This window comes from Perognathus longimembris, chromosome 21 (assembly GCF_023159225.1).
Source record: "Perognathus longimembris pacificus isolate PPM17 chromosome 21, ASM2315922v1, whole genome shotgun sequence".
Lineage (NCBI taxonomy): Eukaryota > Metazoa > Chordata > Mammalia > Rodentia > Heteromyidae > Perognathus > Perognathus longimembris.
In genome coordinates, this window is record NC_063181.1 from 41,254,200 (window position 1) to 41,271,259 (window position 17,060).

General features: G+C 46.7%; 2 long non-coding RNA genes across 2 annotated transcripts; one reads left to right on the forward strand and one right to left on the reverse strand.

The window, feature by feature from the left end:
- Positions 1-48: 48 nt before the first annotated feature.
- On the reverse strand, positions 49-11,609 carry LOC125339570. Its single transcript, XR_007208560.1, has 3 exons — positions 11,598-11,609; positions 9,392-9,394; positions 49-166 (listed from the first exon to the last, which is right to left on the reverse strand). It is a non-coding gene; the product is annotated as an uncharacterized LOC125339570 (long non-coding RNA).
- Positions 2,494-16,836, forward strand: LOC125339571. The gene is made up of 3 exons (XR_007208561.1): positions 2,494-2,859; positions 7,537-7,542; positions 16,823-16,836. It is a non-coding gene; the product is annotated as an uncharacterized LOC125339571 (long non-coding RNA).
- Positions 16,837-17,060: the final 224 nt, after the last annotated feature.

A 17,060-nucleotide genomic window follows, 5' to 3' on the forward strand; every position in this document is an offset into this window, starting at 1 on the left:
AGATCCGCTTTTCTCCGTCCAAGTGCCTTTTGTTGTTTTTGTTGTTGCTGTTCTTTGTATTTCAGTTTCTTCCACAGTTCATCCGATGTTCAGGAACAGACACCGAAAGGCAAATGCATAGCCTGTGACTGAGAGAGGCGTTGGCGTTCACCTCTGACCCTGAACACTTACCCAGTGGGAAGCGCAGCCCCGTTGCTGGAAAGCCGCCGGCTGCAGCGAGACTCCTGTCGAGGATTTGCGAGCTCCGAGCAGGAAGGACGGCGCGGACTGGGCTTTCCCTTTGGCTTTGCGAGGAGCTCTCGAAGCACTGAGTCACCAGAGGGCTCAATGACAAGATTTGTTTTCACTTGCTTGGCACATTTGCAAGCCTCATTCTTCTTTTATTAAAAAAAAAAAGAGAGAGAAAAGGAACTGCAGCTCTTCTTTCTTGAAGAGCTGTGTGAGGTTAAGGACGTTGGGTTGCCGTCCAGCCTTCCGACCTTGCTTAGTTTCATTCTGCCTGTCGTAGACAATATCGGGGACACTTTACAAACAGCTGGAAGAGGTTGCGTTGGGTGTTTTTATTTATGGTGTGTATGCAAGGTGACAGCGAACAAAAACCTCATCAAGTTTCCCTGTATTCTTTTAAATATTTGCCAATGTCAGAGATGTCAGAGATAAATGGTTCTTTACCATGTCGGACCTAAAATGTTTTGGTGAATGCTGGTACAACTCCTGAGTAATTCATTGCTGGATGGGGCCCCAGAACCTGTGATTTCTTTCTCTAGGCAAGACTGGTTTATACTTAAGGGTGTTTGAAAAACATTTGTCATGTATATTTGTAGTTTTTTTTTAAATTTTGTTTTGTTTTGGGAGTTTGGCTAAGTGACTGTTTTTTAATTCTCTTCTTTCTGGATCTTAGCAGCATACTGTTTGCTAAAGCATGTGGGGAAGGGGTGATAGTTTCCTGGAGTCAAAGGCACAGCTTCTGAATTTTTCCAGATAAATTAGATAAATTAAAGAGTGCCAGGGTTTTGTGGCTCTGCATATTAATATTGGGCGAGTATCGAGTACCTTGGCCTGGAGAGTTTTGTGGTTAGTTTTTCTTTTTTTCTAGTTTTGAACTTTGAAGTGTTTGGACTTTTTAAATGCTAAGTGGTATTCCATGTAATTCTCGTTCCTAAAACTGGCCGTTACTGGTGTGCAATCCAGTGCTTTAAGGCTTTTGGTGCCTCTCCCAGGCTGGTAGCCCACTCGGATTATGTGATTCTGTCATTTGTGGGGAAATCACACTTGCGTCTTACGCGGAGTTGAGCAGGGCTGTGTTTGCCCTGAGCACGTCATACACGAGGTATGCAGACAGTACTTTAAAGGCTACAGATTTGGTGATCAGAGCTATGAGTAGCATAAATCTATATCAAAGTGAAACTGGTCCTCCGTGGGCCACCGAGTCCCCTTGCCGTGCAAGGAAGCAACAGGTACGCTGTTACCTGCCGATACCAACCTAAGCATCGTTCTGTGTTCAGAGGAAAAGGGCCTCCAGGGACTCCAGAAGACAGTCTGTTTGGTTTTATGTCATACTTATCTTTGGACATTCCCTTCTCAGCCTTTGAAGTATGGTAATTCAGTGACACTATTGCTCCTAAAACCACACAGATCCTCGCTTCTAGTTCACCCCAACTTTCTTGCTGCAGGCAGTGACTATGAGCCCTCCCGTTAGCATACCTGGGGTTGAACCCTGCTGCTCAGCTCCAAAGGCAAGCCTTTGCCTGTGTGAAATGCTTCTTCCTGACAAAAGAAGGCAATCCCTATGTCCCATGACTCTCTCGGGTGGCCTGGGACACGCTGCACTGTCCCCTGAGTCCCTGATTCACCATCAGGGAAAGGCTTGTGCACTTAAGAGGATGGGTTCCTGAGGTGGGGGGGCTTCACGACAGCCTGGCCTGTCAACTGTTGTCTCACACCTCTTGGTTATGGTGATGAATGGACCCCTCCCATCTTAGGGTCCCTCGCAGGCTGGCCAGAATCTGGGCCAAGCATCCGTCACCATGCCATTAGCTAGAACTGTATTGTTAGACCCATGGCCTACACGTAAGGGAGCAACTCCGTCTTCCTTCCATACTTATTCCCAACATGCCCTGCGGTGCTTTTGTAAACTGGGTGCAATAAATAAGCTGAACTATATTTAAGATGTCATATTTCTTGAGAGGTGAGCGTATGAATGGTTTTTAAGTATTCTTGTTATGGGAGAGCTGGGGGAGGGCGGGGAATGGCACTGCCTCAGTGGAAAAATTTATTCTAGCTCTAAGATTTCATCTTAACGCTGATGAAACGTGAATTTCTTCGTATATGTCAGTACCAGAGTTTGAACTCGGGGCCTCAGTCCAAGGCCGGCATTCTACCGCTTGAGCCATACCTCCAGTCCCAGGTTTTTGTTGGCTAATTGGAGATGTGAACCTCATGGACTTTTCTGCCCGGGCTGGCCTCCATTTGTGATCTTAGCCTCCTACACAGCTAGGACAACAGACAGGTGGGGGCCGGTCACCCAGCCAAAATGCCACGTCAGACATGCTTTGAACTGCTTGGTGGGGTTTTAATCTTCGTATATCACAATGTGTTTTACCACCGAGCATGACTTAACATTTCAGCGTCAGACTTCCACTGTGTGCTCTTCCTTCTAAAAATGGCCCTATCGTCACAGTGACATCGTTATGTCCCTATCATGTCAGTGAGTGAACACCGTGGCTGCCTTGTGCTTGTTCCTGGTGCTAAAATTCCCTCGGCCTGGTGCCCCTGCGCTCTGAAGGGATGTGGATCTGATCTTGTGTCCTGACAGAGTCGTTGAGTTTGGAGAGAAGAGATCACCTATGTGAAAGGATCGTGCCTCTCCGTGGGATCTTGTAGGATTTCCAGACAGCGTGGCAGCCTCACGCAGTTTCCTGAAGCTGGGGGTCAGGACGTGTCGGGGTGGGCGGCGTCTCCTGGGGCGGGTTGGGAAGCCGGGGGGCCCACACTGCAGAACCCCACGGCATAGGAGTTGCGTTGAGGGTTCCTGGAAAGCGGGGGAGGGAGGCAGGCAGCGGGGGGAGGGCCAGGCCTCACCTTCCACTGCCGTGTGAACGTACAACCCCAACTTGTGTTCAGCTTACGCCTAAAAGTGCCTGGTCGAGAAATGTCCACATGTTTATAAGAATTAAGTATTTTTGTACACCAAGTTAAAGGGGAAATGCACTTTAAAATCACAAGAATAGATGTTTTTATGTGTGATGAGAGTGGTTTGTACCTATCTCAAATGCGAACGTGTAATAATGATAGAAATAAAATGGAAACTGTTCTATTCCTTGAATTTTTGTTTGTTAATTTATTATTTTGGTACTGGTCCTAGGGTTTGAACTCGGGGTCTGGGTGCTGTCCCTGAGCTTTTTAAAATAATTGTTATTATGAAGGTGATGTACAGAGGGGTTACAGTAACCTAAGACAGGTAGAGAGGACGTTTCTTTTTGGACAGTGTCACCCCTTTCCCTCCACCTCTTTCAGTTTTTCTCCCCCCCCCCCCCACCAAGTTGTATAGCTCAATTTCAGCATAGTGTCCAGTGATACCATTGCTTCAAACTGCTCTATTCTTACCTCCAGATGAAAGAGCACTATTTAAAACCAGTGTGTTTTCACATTCATTCATCTTGGGTTTTCAAAGGTATCTGTCAGATAGCCAGAGTAAATAAAGCTATAAGGAGGAAGGGAAGGAGGTCACTATGTTTTAAGCTGTCTGGACAGCAAAGGCTGGACACAGCTTAGAAGGTCATAGTCTAGAAGGTTCCAGTCCAGCGTCGTTCTGCAGCTGGTTTAAGTCACCCGAGGTGAGGTGTCCGCTTTCTCCCTTGCTGTTGAAGTACAACACAGACAAATATTATGAAGACAGCTTCATCAAGCTGTCACCGACCGAATCAGTCAGCTCCTGGTGGGACTTCCTCTGTGTACCGGAGCGAGGACATTGTCTCGAAGTACAATTTTTAGAAGTGGTTTCTTCCATCCAGAAGGAGTGCTGGTGGAGTTGAGGCGGGGGGTGAGGGACGTCCACCCTTCCGCCCTCGGCCACAGGAGTCTGCGATGGCTCTTCCGCGAAGGCGGAGTGTGTGACAGCGAGCAGATAGGGTGTAGACGCCAAAGTGAGTTTCAGCCGTCATTCTCTCTCTCGAAACATGCTATTTTTCTTTCTGAATTGCAGCATTAGGGGCCTGGTCCACCCCTTGACTCACCTCCCCCACACTTTGGTTTGTTTCTAAGACAGGCTTTCAGCCACTTGGCCTGGTCGGGCCTCTACCTTCGTGGTTCTTAGGCCTCCGCTTCCTTAGTCGCTGGGTTACAGGCCTGTGCCCCCGCCGTGCCCGGCTTCTCAGGATGGCTGAACGCCGACGGGAGGGGCTGGCGGCGGCGTAGCAGTGTCCTCGCCTTCACAACCCTTACCTAGACGGGAGACGATTCTCTCCTTTCGGAGATGGCAGGGGTAAAATAACTGCAAAGGAGAGCACTTTCCTAGGGCTACGGACCTAGAGCAGCCAGCGTCCGCCCTGCGCAGTCCCGCCAGCTGCCGCTGCAGCTGCTTCTCCTCCACCGCGGCGGCAGGCGCCGGTGGCCGGCGACCTCTCCAGGGACGTCGGTTGGCCCTGTGGTTGACGGCGCGGCCCCGGCGCGGGCAGGAGGAAGGGCACGGGGCGCTCCCCACCACGAGCGAGGGGAAGGGGTTACCTGAGAGCGTCTCCTCACGGCGTGGAGCTCGTCGGGACCTGGACAAGCGTCGCTTTCGCTTTTTCTTTTTTTTCTTATTGTGCTTTATAACTAGAGTCAGTTTCACTAAGACAGTGACTCGGAATCAGAGGGAGAGTGAAACGGTATCGCAGAGGAGCGCGGTGGCTACACCGGACCCTGATGGAAGTGAACTGTGCAACTCAGGGCTGCAGGTGGGGGGTGGGGGGGAGGGGGGAGAAGGAGGGAGCAGAAGACAGGACGGGAAAGGAAATGCACATATTATCCGACATAGGTGCAGACAGCCCTGCTGTCGATCACCTCCAAAAAGCAATAAAGTACATGAGAAGAAACGAAGTAGCTCCTTCCAGAGCAAGGACCACGCCACCCACGAAAGCATAAAAGTTAGGATGAAATAACGTGTGTGTGTGTGTGCCCGCGTGTGCGTGCGTGTGCCAGTCCTGGGGCTTGAACTCGGGGCTTGGGCATGGTTCCTGAGCTGCTTCTATACAAAGCTAGTGCTCTACCCCTAGATCCACAGCTTTACTTCTGGCTTTTTTTTTTTGTAGTTAATGGAAGTGTCACTGACTTTCCTGCCTGGGCTGGCTTCAAACTTGGATCTTTAGATGTCAGCCCCTTGCATTACAGGCCTGAGCCACCCGCGTCTGGTGAGGTACCCTGTAGGAGCTGATTGTATCTCGGTGACACTGATGAACAGAACCCGCAAAGGCCTGGTGGCGGCCGGGAGTCCTCAGGAGGAGGCGGGATTCTTGACCTCCACATGCTTTCTTTTTTTCTCCCAGAAGAGAAAGCCTGCTGTCGTTCAGGACAGAAAAGCTCTCACCAATCCCCATTTCTTTTCCTTCCCTCCAGCCCTTGGCAGGAGAGAAGGGAGGAGTCTCAACAGATGCTTCTTGACATCTCATGTTGTCTTCTGGAAAGTGCCACCTTTGAGTTGGTGTCATTTCACACCTATTGATGTATGTTTTCCACCACTCCCCAACACACTCTCTCTCTCTCTCACACACACACACACACACAGACACACACACAATGTAGCATCTGGGCAGGGCTGGACCTTGAATTCCACAGAGGAAAGATATAGAACCATCACCTTTTGGGGGACCAGAGGCATTAGTAATGATCCAAGAGTCTGTCTTCCACTCAAAGCTATACGTCCTAGTAGCCAGCTCCCTTTTGCTACAAAATACTTAGTTTAGTAAATATTTTAACTTTTTTCATCCACATTCGGTCCGTTTTACACAGTTTAGTTTGCTGAGGTCTGGAGTCTGAAGGTTATTTTCAGTTGCGTGCATTTTATTTTAGGAGGACCGTGTAACGTGTACAATCTGGGACCCTTTAAGGACTGAATAGGTACTGTTAACCCCCCGAGCACTCGGTATTTCCTGGGGCAGCCTAAGCAATCCCACTGCTTGAACAGTGTGCCCACCTTCTATGTTATCTTTGCCATCTTCCTTTCTACGCCTTTGGAGAGAAGCGAGAGCCAGAAGTGGTCTTGTGCCAGAATCCGCTCTTAATGGATAGTGCTATTTTTTTTTTTAATGCAGTATGACAGAGTGCTGATTTAGTCTGTGGTTTCCATATGTTTATGTTGGTTGGCTTTTCTGTTTCCTAATTGTAGTGCTGATGGCCAAAAGCCTTCTGAAAATTCCAGTGAATTCACTCCCCACCGCACCGCACCGTGGTTAAGAGGACAGGGGTTATTTATGGCTTGGTGTCCCCCCCCCGCCCCCTTTGGCCCCTTTACCCCACAACTAGGGCCTGGCAAAGCTCCAGAGTGCGAGCTTCTTGTCACAGGACAGACCCTGAGACCCCATCTAGCAGAATTCCAATCCCAAGTGCCCAGGAAGGGATGCGGAAGCCCTCTTGGGGCTCTTGGCAAGCATGAGCTCTCAGTTGTCTTTGTGTGTCCTAGCGAGGTGCAGATGCCTGCAGAGCAGGGCTCAGAGGTGGGCTCTGACCTCCGAACCCCGGGCTGGGCCCTGCAGGCCCCGCCGCCTCAGCCTTAGGGGCCGGCATGAGGTGGGGACACGCGTGTTTTACCTGCCAGGCTCTGTGGACTCGTCCTGGAGCTACTTTTCACTACCTAGGGCTGAGGGTGGGCCTCGCGTGGGGGGAGGACTCCGTGTAAGCGCTGGAGGGGGACTTGCAACGCTTCGTGTGAACCCCAGGGTATCCAAAGGGAACTCTGTACCCCCAAGAGAGGCCGCACCCAGCCCTGCCTGGCACCCGCATGGGAAAGTGGAGAAGCCTCACCTGCCCGGCTGCCCTTGCGGAGGAGGAGGAGAAGCCACTGATCCAACCCCGAGGCTAACCTCTCCTTCGAGCGTGCCGCTGAGTTAATTACCGTCCCCTTTGGTTGTGGAATTAGCCAGAGGAGACTCCGCAGATTGTATTACTGTGTGCAACACTTGGTTAGTTTGGCAATAGTAATCACTTTTAAATATTAACAATTATTAATCACAATTGTTTCATTAATTATTTTTCATTAGTCAATTAATTGAGCCAAACACCAAGATCGAATCCAAAGCCTTCTCGTAAGGTTTTTTTTTCGTCATTTTATTTTTTGTTCTTTTTTTTTTGAACACCTGGTGCTGTGTATTGAACTCACGACCTGGGCAGTTTCTTTAGCTTTTTAGCTCAAGGCCAGGGCTCAGCCACTTGAGGCGTAGCTCGACCTCCGGCTGCTTCCTGATTAACAGAGCTAAGAGTCTCACGGACCGCCCGCCTGGGCTGGCTTCCAGCTGTGGTCCGCGGGCCTCAGCCCCGAGGAGCTAGAATAACGGGCTTGAGTCACCTGTGCCAGGCCTTCTCCTACGTTCCTTTGACCCACCTTTGCACACTCGTTCACGCAGTACACCTGCGCCAGCCTGAATTGCTCAAGTGCTTGCTTTTGTCGTGTGTGTGTGTTGGTTTATAGTGAGGCATGAACTCGAGGCCTCATGTTCTCCGCGAGCTTTTTCACTCAAGGCCGATACTCTACCACTTGATCCACGCTTCCAGCTTCTTGCTGCCTAGCTGAAGATAAAAGTCTCTCAGATTTGTCTCACTTCAACCCTCCGTCCTCAGCACCAGGCAACGACCGTCCATGGGTGTTTCATGCCATTCAGTGCGGACTGTGCGACTGATTTGGACGTTCGACATTTATGGTTGGTGGACAGAAGTATCGTTGCTTTCTAGGTGTTGATCTCAGATGCCGCCAGCTTGCTGAACTCAGTGATCCTAGGATTTGGGGGGTCCGTTTGAGGTTGTCTATGCAGACAGACTATGAAAACAGGGCAGTTTACTTTCTTCTTTTCCAGTCTATATTTCATTTATTTCTTTTCCTCACTTTTCCTACTACAATAGCTAAGCTTTCTGGTATGTTGGCAGCAGTCTTTGGCCATGGGGAATGATGTTATGTTACCAGCAGATATTTGAAGCTGCTCTGAGGAAAATTGTATTTAGTCCTAGCTTGTGGAGAGTTTTTTAATCATGTGTGAATTGATTTTTGTCAGACGCTTTATTGGTATCAATTGATACGATCATGCCATGTTTTACATTGTCTGACAGCAATCTAGTCATGCATATCTGAAATAAATCCTACCAAGTCATGGCATATAATTCTCTTCATACATTGCTACCTTTGGTTTGCTATGGTTTTGTTGAGGATTCTTGTGTGTAATATCATAAGCTGTGTTAGTTCAGTATTGGTACAGGTTAGTGTTAACCTTGTAAAATAAAATGATAAACATTCCCTTCTTTTCTGTTTTCAAGAAAAAGTCAAGGGGCTGGGGATATGGCCTAGTGGCAAGAGTGCTTGCCTCGTATACATGAGGCCCTAGGTTCGATTCCCCAGCACCACATATACAGAAAATGGCCAGAAGTGGCACTGTGGCTCAAGTGGCAGAGTGCTAGCCTTGAGCAAGAAGAAGCCAGGGAGAGTGCTCAGGCCCTGAGTCCAAGGCCCAGGACTGGCCAAAAAAAAAAAAGTCAAGCCAAATGTTAGTGGCCTACAGTAGTAATCCTAGATACACAGAAGGCTGATGTCTGAGGATCATAGTTTGAATCCACCCAGGCAGGAAAGTCTGTGACTCTAATTCCCAGTTAACTACCAAAAAGTCAGTAGTGGAGCTGTTGCTCAAGTGGTACAGCACTAGTCTTGAGCAAAAACCCCTAACATTTAGGCCCTGAGTTCAAGCCTCAGAATAATAATAACTACAACAACAATAACAATAATAACAAATCATGAGGAATTGTTTTCTTTAAATGTTGTATGGAATTTACTATTGAAAACCTCTGGGGCTACTGAGTCCATTTTAAAAGCTTTTAAATTACAAATTGAGTTTTTCAATATTGAACCAAGTAAATACTATTTCTGTACATATTTGGGTTCTAAGCAATCATCAAGAATCTTGTTTAGTATTATAAATGCTCTTGTCGACTGGGCAAAATTCTGATTTTCTTAGTTTAATTGCTTCGATATTTTAAACATGTCAAAGCTCCCTAGTTTAGATTTCCATTAAACAGAACTCTACTACACATGATATACTTGGATATTTTCTGTCCTATTCCATATTATTTTTAAATTCTGTTTGAATTCATTAGATTTATGTCTGGACCCAGTATAGTGGTGCAATTTGAAAAACACAATTTGTATATTATCTACTATCTGTTCTGCAGTTCTGTGGTTCTGTGTCTCTTTCCTTTGTACTTGACTAAAATACAAAGTCAGACACATATCATCACTTAAAAAGAAATGGGTTTCAGAATTATTCCCAAAGCAGATTTAAGACAGCTTTTGATAAATGCACAGTCATTTTTAAAAGCTAATGAGAAATAAGAAATCATGAGAAAATGTTTCTCTCCATATCAGGCATACAAACAATTATGCCAAGTAAAGTAAAGTATCCAGGCATCTAGGTAACAATTACTTAGATTAAATTATATATGTTGCTGTGCTTTGTTAGAAAAGATCAGCCAGCCAGGTGTATGCCTATAAATCCAGGCACTCTGAAGATTAAGGTGATCAGGGATCAAACCCAGCTTAGGTAAGAGGTTAGTGAGAACCTACCTCAACAAATAAACTGGTGTGGTGTCCATACTTGAATCTCAGCTATGGAGCGGGTATAGGGAAGAAAATTGTGCTTTGTGGCTGACCCTAGACAAGACAAACAAGACCCTCTCTGAAAACTAAAATCCAGAAAGAGGTTGAAAGTGTTTCTGAAGAGGTATAGTATCTGCCTACCAAATGTGAAGTCGTGAGTCCAGACTCCAGTACTACGTAAGTAGATAAATGAGATGCAACTATGTGGATGTGCCTGAAACACTATGGGGAAACTGTCCATGCCTTCACCCAGTGCGTGGTTCTTGGTCTATCTGGAAAAAACAAAATCAAAGTGAATAATCCACTGTGCTGAGGATAACTACCTGTCGGCGATTACGTAAGTGTGGCACCCGGCCCGTGCTCTCATGGACGTGGGAAACTGATCAGGAAGGACTCAATGACGGGAAATGTGGGTTTATAGCTTGGCTGCCAGGAAAATGATAGCACCCGGCCACTGTTGTGCTGATGCTAACCTCTACATGGGCTGCCTAGAGGCCCCATCCCACCCACGCCAATGATGGCGTGCCACTCGCCAGGCTGCGGGGTGGCTGGGGGCCCCCTGGAGCTCACACCGAGATGGGCAGCTTCGTGACATGGAAGCCGCCACCATGGCCGCTTCCCTTTCAATCCATGATGGTGAGTGCGCTCTGCTCTGCGCAGGCTGGGGACACAGCCCCTCACTAACATGCAAGGATAGCACGAGTGCACTCCCAACTAGACCCCTCACTAACATGCAAGGATAGGGCCAGTGCACTCCCAACTAGACCCCTCACAAACATGCAAGGATAGCACGAGTGCACTCCCAACTAGACCCCTCACAAACATGCAAGGATAGCATGATTGCACTCGCAACTAGACCCCTCACAAACATGCAAGGATAGCGCCAGTGCACTCCCAACTAGACCCCTCACAAACATGCAAGGATAGCACGAGTGCACTCCCAACTAGACCCCTCACAAACATGCAAGGATAGCACGAGTGCACTCCCAACTAAACCCCTCACAAACATGCAAGGATAGCACGAGTGCACTCCCAACTAGACCCCTCACAAACATGCAAGGGTAGCACGAGTGCACTCCCAACTAGACCCATGGGGGCGTACCTGTGTATAGGAAGCCCTTACTCCATGGCGATGGCAGGGGACAAGCCATAGACGAGCAAACCCATCCTGCATGACAAGGCGAGTCCTACTTCTTGGCGCACATGAAAACCCAGTTACCTGTTTCTTACTCTGCGTGCATGCGGCATTATTCGTGTCTAGACCGGTGGACACGCATTCTGCTGACGTAGCATCAATCATCACAGCCAATGCTGGCCAGCCTGGTCCTCGGCTAGCGCCCGGTGGAAGCTCACTGCGGGATGCACAAATGCCACCTCCTGTGCCCCCCTGGCCACCCTGAAAGCCCCAACGTGGACCCTCAGCTACTTCAGCTTCCTATCGGTCGTCTGTCTTAAGTTCAAATCCGAAAGCACATTAGTAAGCCAAGGAGTAACCCTGGCAAGCAATCCTAATTTAGCTTTTGGCTTTCCTCCTTCACTGTCCTCATCCGGCCCTGCAGTCACAAGCCAAGCGCCATAAGGGGGTAGCCCAGCTAAGGGTGCAAGTGTGGCAAGATGGTGGGACAGCAGTGACAGGAAGGAAGGTGGCCTTTCCAAGGGTAATGTCAGAGCAGGGAGAGACAGCCTCAAGTCCTTGGGAGAGTGGCCACATAGAGAACATTGAGCCAATAAACATGCCAAGGGTCATGGGACCCAGGGAAACAGAAACAGCAGCAGAGAACTAAGCCAAACACAGGTGGCCCATGCTAGTAATCCCAGCTACTCAAAAGGCTAAGATCTGGTGGATTGTGTTTTGAAGCCAATCCACTCAGAAAAGTCCCTGAGATTCCATCTCCTAAATATCCAGCAAAATGCCAGCATAGAGGCATGGCTCAAATGGCAGAGCACCAGCTATGAGCAAGACCGCTAAGTGAGAATGTCAGATCCTGAGTTAAAGTCAAGGTTCTGGGAGAAAAAGAAAAAAAAACTCAGAGAGATTTAAGGCACATGTGCACAGTTCTTGTATAAAATGTTATAGTTCTTAATTCTGCCCACTAGGTGGGCCTGGAAGCAGTCATGCTGTAGTAGCAAAGGCCAAAGTAGGGCCCAGATCTTGGCTTCTCCATATCCTTCTTCATGAAAAGGAAAGAAATCCTTCTGGAGAACTGGCTAGTGCAGCATTGGGGCAGGAGACGTATAAAATAACCTGGAACAACTTGTGAAGAAGTAGCTCAAAGAATGACCGCCACAAGGCTGGGAATATGGCCTAGTGGTAGAGTGCTTGCCTCGTATACATGAAGCCCTGGGTTCAATTCCTCAGCACCACATAGATAGAAAAAGGGAAAAGTGGCTCAAGTGGTAGAGTGCTAGCCTTGAGCAAAAAGAAGCCAGGGACAGTGCTCAGGCCCTGAGTCCAAGCCCAGGACTGGCAAAAAAAAAAATGACAGCCACAAGTCAAAGTGCATAAAAGCCATCTGCACAGTACTCTGACTGTTAAAATCTAAAGTCTTCATTTTTATCATTTTAATGATAGTTAAAAAACCATAAAAATGAACATCAAAATAATTATGATAATAAAAGACTGTAACCCACTGCATAAGTAGATTTTAATGAATTTTATAAACTAACTTTTTCATGGTTTGGATCCTTTAAAAAGTTATTAACAGTATCTTTAATTCTTAGTTTCTGCAAGAGGAACAGGAAATGTTTGTATTGCTTTCTAGTTCTCCCTCCTTTAGCCCTCTTGGAATAAAATAAATCCTTACTCAAACTTTAAAAAAGCATAAATAAGTTACACAAAGGGGTTTTATTTTGGTGTTTATATATATACATATATATATGCATACAATGTTTTTTAATCAAATTCATTCTGTCTGTATTATTCTTAAGTTCCTTGCCTCTTACTCCTCCTTTTTAAACAGTTTCTACTTGGTTTCATTACGTTATTTCACATATATATGCATATGTATAATGTAACTTTGCTTATATTCACCCTAAAAATGAGTTTCATAAAGGGAGATGAGAAAATATCTCCTGATACCAAAATTCCAACTAATGAATATAGCAGGAATGATATAATTAGATGACCATTTGGCAAACATCACAGTAATAATTCCAGCAAAAACCATCAATGGATGTTAAAATAAGTAGATATAGGGGAAATAAGTAGTGGAATTTTTACATCATTCCATTAAAACATGCAGTGGTAATGGAGGCAAATACTATCTCAACCAAGTGATCAAAGTGACCAGCACAGGTAATGGCCCCGACCCATTGATATAAGGCTCAGGAGGAGCCAAAAGACGGCAGCACCACCTCTGCGACACTTGTGCTAAAAATGCACGGCGAGCGTCCACTAAGAAAGAAACACAGGGCATCTCCAAGCTAGAGTCGTGAGCTCGAATGCAGCCCTCGTAAAGGTCAGGCGCAAGGTCAAGCGTGGGATGCCTACGTTCCCAGCAGAAAGACTGGATCTGGGTGAGGAACTGGAGCTTTGGGAGCGAGCGCATCGCCGCAGGCCGACCTTGACATCGATGTGGATGAAAGGCAGACAAGAATTCTTTGTGCCCTTCTCGTAACTTCTCTACAAGTTTGGGTTGTTTCGAAATACATGGCCCTTTTGCAATGCGAAGCTGCTGATAACTAGACGTGGGAGAGGTGGTTGTGGTGATGGATGGCCCTGTGTGTTCCCAGGCCGCCCCCAGGGCCGGCTGCAAAGGCGGCTGGTCTGCAGAGGGTACCCCACAGCTGCAGGGGAGGGGGCTTGCTCCGCCATGGATGTGGACGGCCGTTTCCAGAACAGAATGGTTCGGCCCACTGTGGTCAGGCTTCATGTTTTGTAGAACCTGACTTTCTCCACTTAGAAAATATAAATGAGTCACGCTTTGGACCAAATTCCTCAAGTCAGCACAGGACAGCATTAGAGAGTAGCACTGGTGTGTCCGTGAAGCATGAACTATCACAAAGGAGGCTAGGAAATGGGAGTTATTTTTTCTCCTGGAAAAATAACAAAAAGTATAGGAATTTAAAGTCAGGTGCCAGTAGCTCATGCCTATAATCCTAGCTACCCAGGAGGCTCAGATCTAGGAACTGTGGTTCAAAGAAAACCCCAGGCAAGGGGCTGGGAATGTGGCTTAGTGGTAGAGTGCTTTCCTAGCATGCATGAAGCCCTGGGTTCCATTCCTCAGCACCTCATAAACAAACAAACAAACAAACAAAAGAGGCCGGAAGTAGCGCTGTGGCTCAAGAGGTAGAGTACTAGCCTTGAGCAAAAAGAAGCCAGGGACAGTGCTCAAGCCCTGAGTTCAAGCCCCAGGACTGGCAAAAAAAAAAAAAAAAAAGCAGGCAAGAAAGTCTGTGAGACTCTTAAGCACCAAAAGAAGCTGGAAGTGGAACTGTGGCTCAAGTGGTAGAGTGCTGACCAAGCAAAGATCATGGACAACAATCAGGCCCTGAGTTCAAGCCCCAGGACCATCACAAAAAAATGTGTTAGAATTTATTTGGGCATAGTGGTTCATACCTGTAATTTCAGCCACTTGGGAGAGAGAGATCAATTAAGGCTGTAGTTCAAGGCCAGCCTATTAAAAAAGTTAGCAAGGCTGAGATGGAGGAGGAGATTGAGGGGAAACAAAGGAAGGAGCACCATTGTCCCAAAAGAACTGTACTCTACCTGACTTATGAGATGGTGATCCCTCTGTACACTACCTTAATAATAAATAATATATGTATATATACAATTATATATATACATATATATATATATCTTTTTTTTTAAGTAAGGCCCATGTCAACAAAAGATCTGGGAGTACTGGTTACCATCAGTAATCTCAGCTACCTGGAAGGTATAGGTAGGAGGCTGGAGTCCAGTTTTGCTCAAGATGGCTTCCATTCCTCAGCATTACTCCGCTGCCTTATTTCATCGCTCATTATTCACCAAGTGCACACTGTTCAATCTCTGGCCAGAAAGAAGGAAAAGTAGTAATTTCGGAGATATGTCTAAGTGAGTTAGGGAAGGGGAGAAGGTTTGCACAACATTAAGAAAAATCTCCCTTGGGCCTAAGAGAGATGTTTCTTGCAGATATCATGTTTAGCACTGGGGTTCTTTATGCTGGAATAGAAACATCTGCTCTTGATTTGGAAAGCCCTTAGTCATCTATTTCTTCATAATTCTCTTCTTTGAAAAGAATCTTGGTTGGCATGCCCTTGTCACATGATTGGAGACGGTTCTTCCTGCTAGTTTTACATTTTGCCTTTTCGGGTGATTCTATTTACTCATTCCAGACTGCTGCCAAGAACTTGCTGGGTAAATAAGATGATCTGCTTTATATACCACACTCTGTGAAGTCCAGACTGGCAGGAGTTCAAGATCCAGTGGCTTAGAGGTGACGGGCCACACTGGGTTACGTGGCCTTCTGGACCAGACAAGTCTAGCAGTGGAAGAAGCCATCAAAAGAACCAGTGGGATTTTCAGTGCCAACCTAGCTTCATCAGCAGTCACTTTAAACACCACAAGCTTGATCTTCATACGCCGATTGTCCTTGCTGGGACAGTTCTTCTGTAGCACCTGGAGATGGCACCTAACTGGACACAGTTGCTCAGGATGAGTTGCTCCAGCAAGCAGTGATTGTCCAGGATCTGCAGAACCCATGCTACAGTGCTCTTGTTCATCTCCAGGGTGAACAGCCCACCCTCAGAGATCAGAAGGACCCTGGAAATCAGATCATCTGGTAGCAAATGTGGTATCTTCCAAGGCCATCAGCAACAGTCAGAGAGCTGGGCACAGGGGCCTCAGGCCTGTCATCTTAGCTACAGAAGAGGCTAAGGTAGGAGAATTGTGTCTTATTTCCAATTCACCACCCAAAAGCTGGAAGTGGAGCTGTGCCTCAAGTTGTACAGCACCACTTTTGAACAAAAAAAGCTGAGGAGCCCTGAGTTCAAGTCCCAGGACCATCAATAAACAAACAAACCAGCAGTCAGAGCTGGCAGGTGGAAGTTGCATGTCAGGTACCATGGCAATTCTCAAGTTGGAAACGCAAAGCTTGCAGATCTAGGCTCTCCATTGCCTGGCCTCTGCATGCTTCCACAAATGCTGCCTTGCTTGCTGCTCCTCCTATACTCATGTTCTCCCAATCTCTCAGATTCCTTCTATCTTATTGACTATAGGCTCAGTGTCCAGCATGCAGCAAATGGCAGAGCTACGGGTAGTGTTACTGAGTCGACCTTGTGAGACTCCCCACCCTGTTTCTTTCACGGACAACCCAAGCCTCTCTAGCTCACTTTTTGCCCATTCCTTAAGCCTGCTCCTTGATCCCCTCCTGCAGATGACAGCTCCGACATGTCTCAGCAATAGGCTAAATCTATCCCAGAGATCACAATTTCAACCTGAAGAAAATAACCCTTTCCATCAGATTAACCAACAATGACAATACAGCCTGTACAAATCTCATAGGTAATGGAAGGAATTGCCTCATCCCAACTCAAATATATCCAGGGTGTGACAGTGCCTTTCTTCTGTTAACGACGCACCCATCAGCATGGTTTTTCGTTGCTATGGCAATGCTCTCATGACTCCAGTCCTATAGAAGAGCATGTGAAGTCCCTGTCACTCTCCATCAATAACTTCATAATGAATCATGGAAACCAGAACATGTGTGAAGGTCAAAGCTTTGATAGTAATAATTATATTAATGCAATAAGTAGATGTAGATCCTTCTTGGCAAAGTGGTCTAAATGCTCACACTTCTGATTAGGCATTATGGTGTCTCATGCAAACGGGAATCTCAGACAGAATTTTCCAACTCAGTTTATAGTGGGATTTTTTTTTTCTCCTTAGTATTCAATTTGGGGTCCTTAAAAGGGTAGAAGTTATGCCTAATACTTTTCTGGATTACATATAATGTTATATATGTGTTGTCTGCTCAAAAAAAAAATAATCTGTTGGCTGAGCTCAGAGAGATAAATGGGATGTTTTCTCTCATACATGGAAGCTAGATCTAAATACAGCTGGACATGATAAGTTGTACAGGGCTTTAGATATTCACATACTGTGCGACCAAAGGAAAATAGGAGAGGAACCCAAAGGCATAACTCCACAGAAAACTTAAAATACTATTTATGGAAATGAATCAAGAAATGCGAAGATGCGTAATTTTGTTGTGGGTGGTGGTGGTGGTAGAGGTTGTTTGTTTTGGGG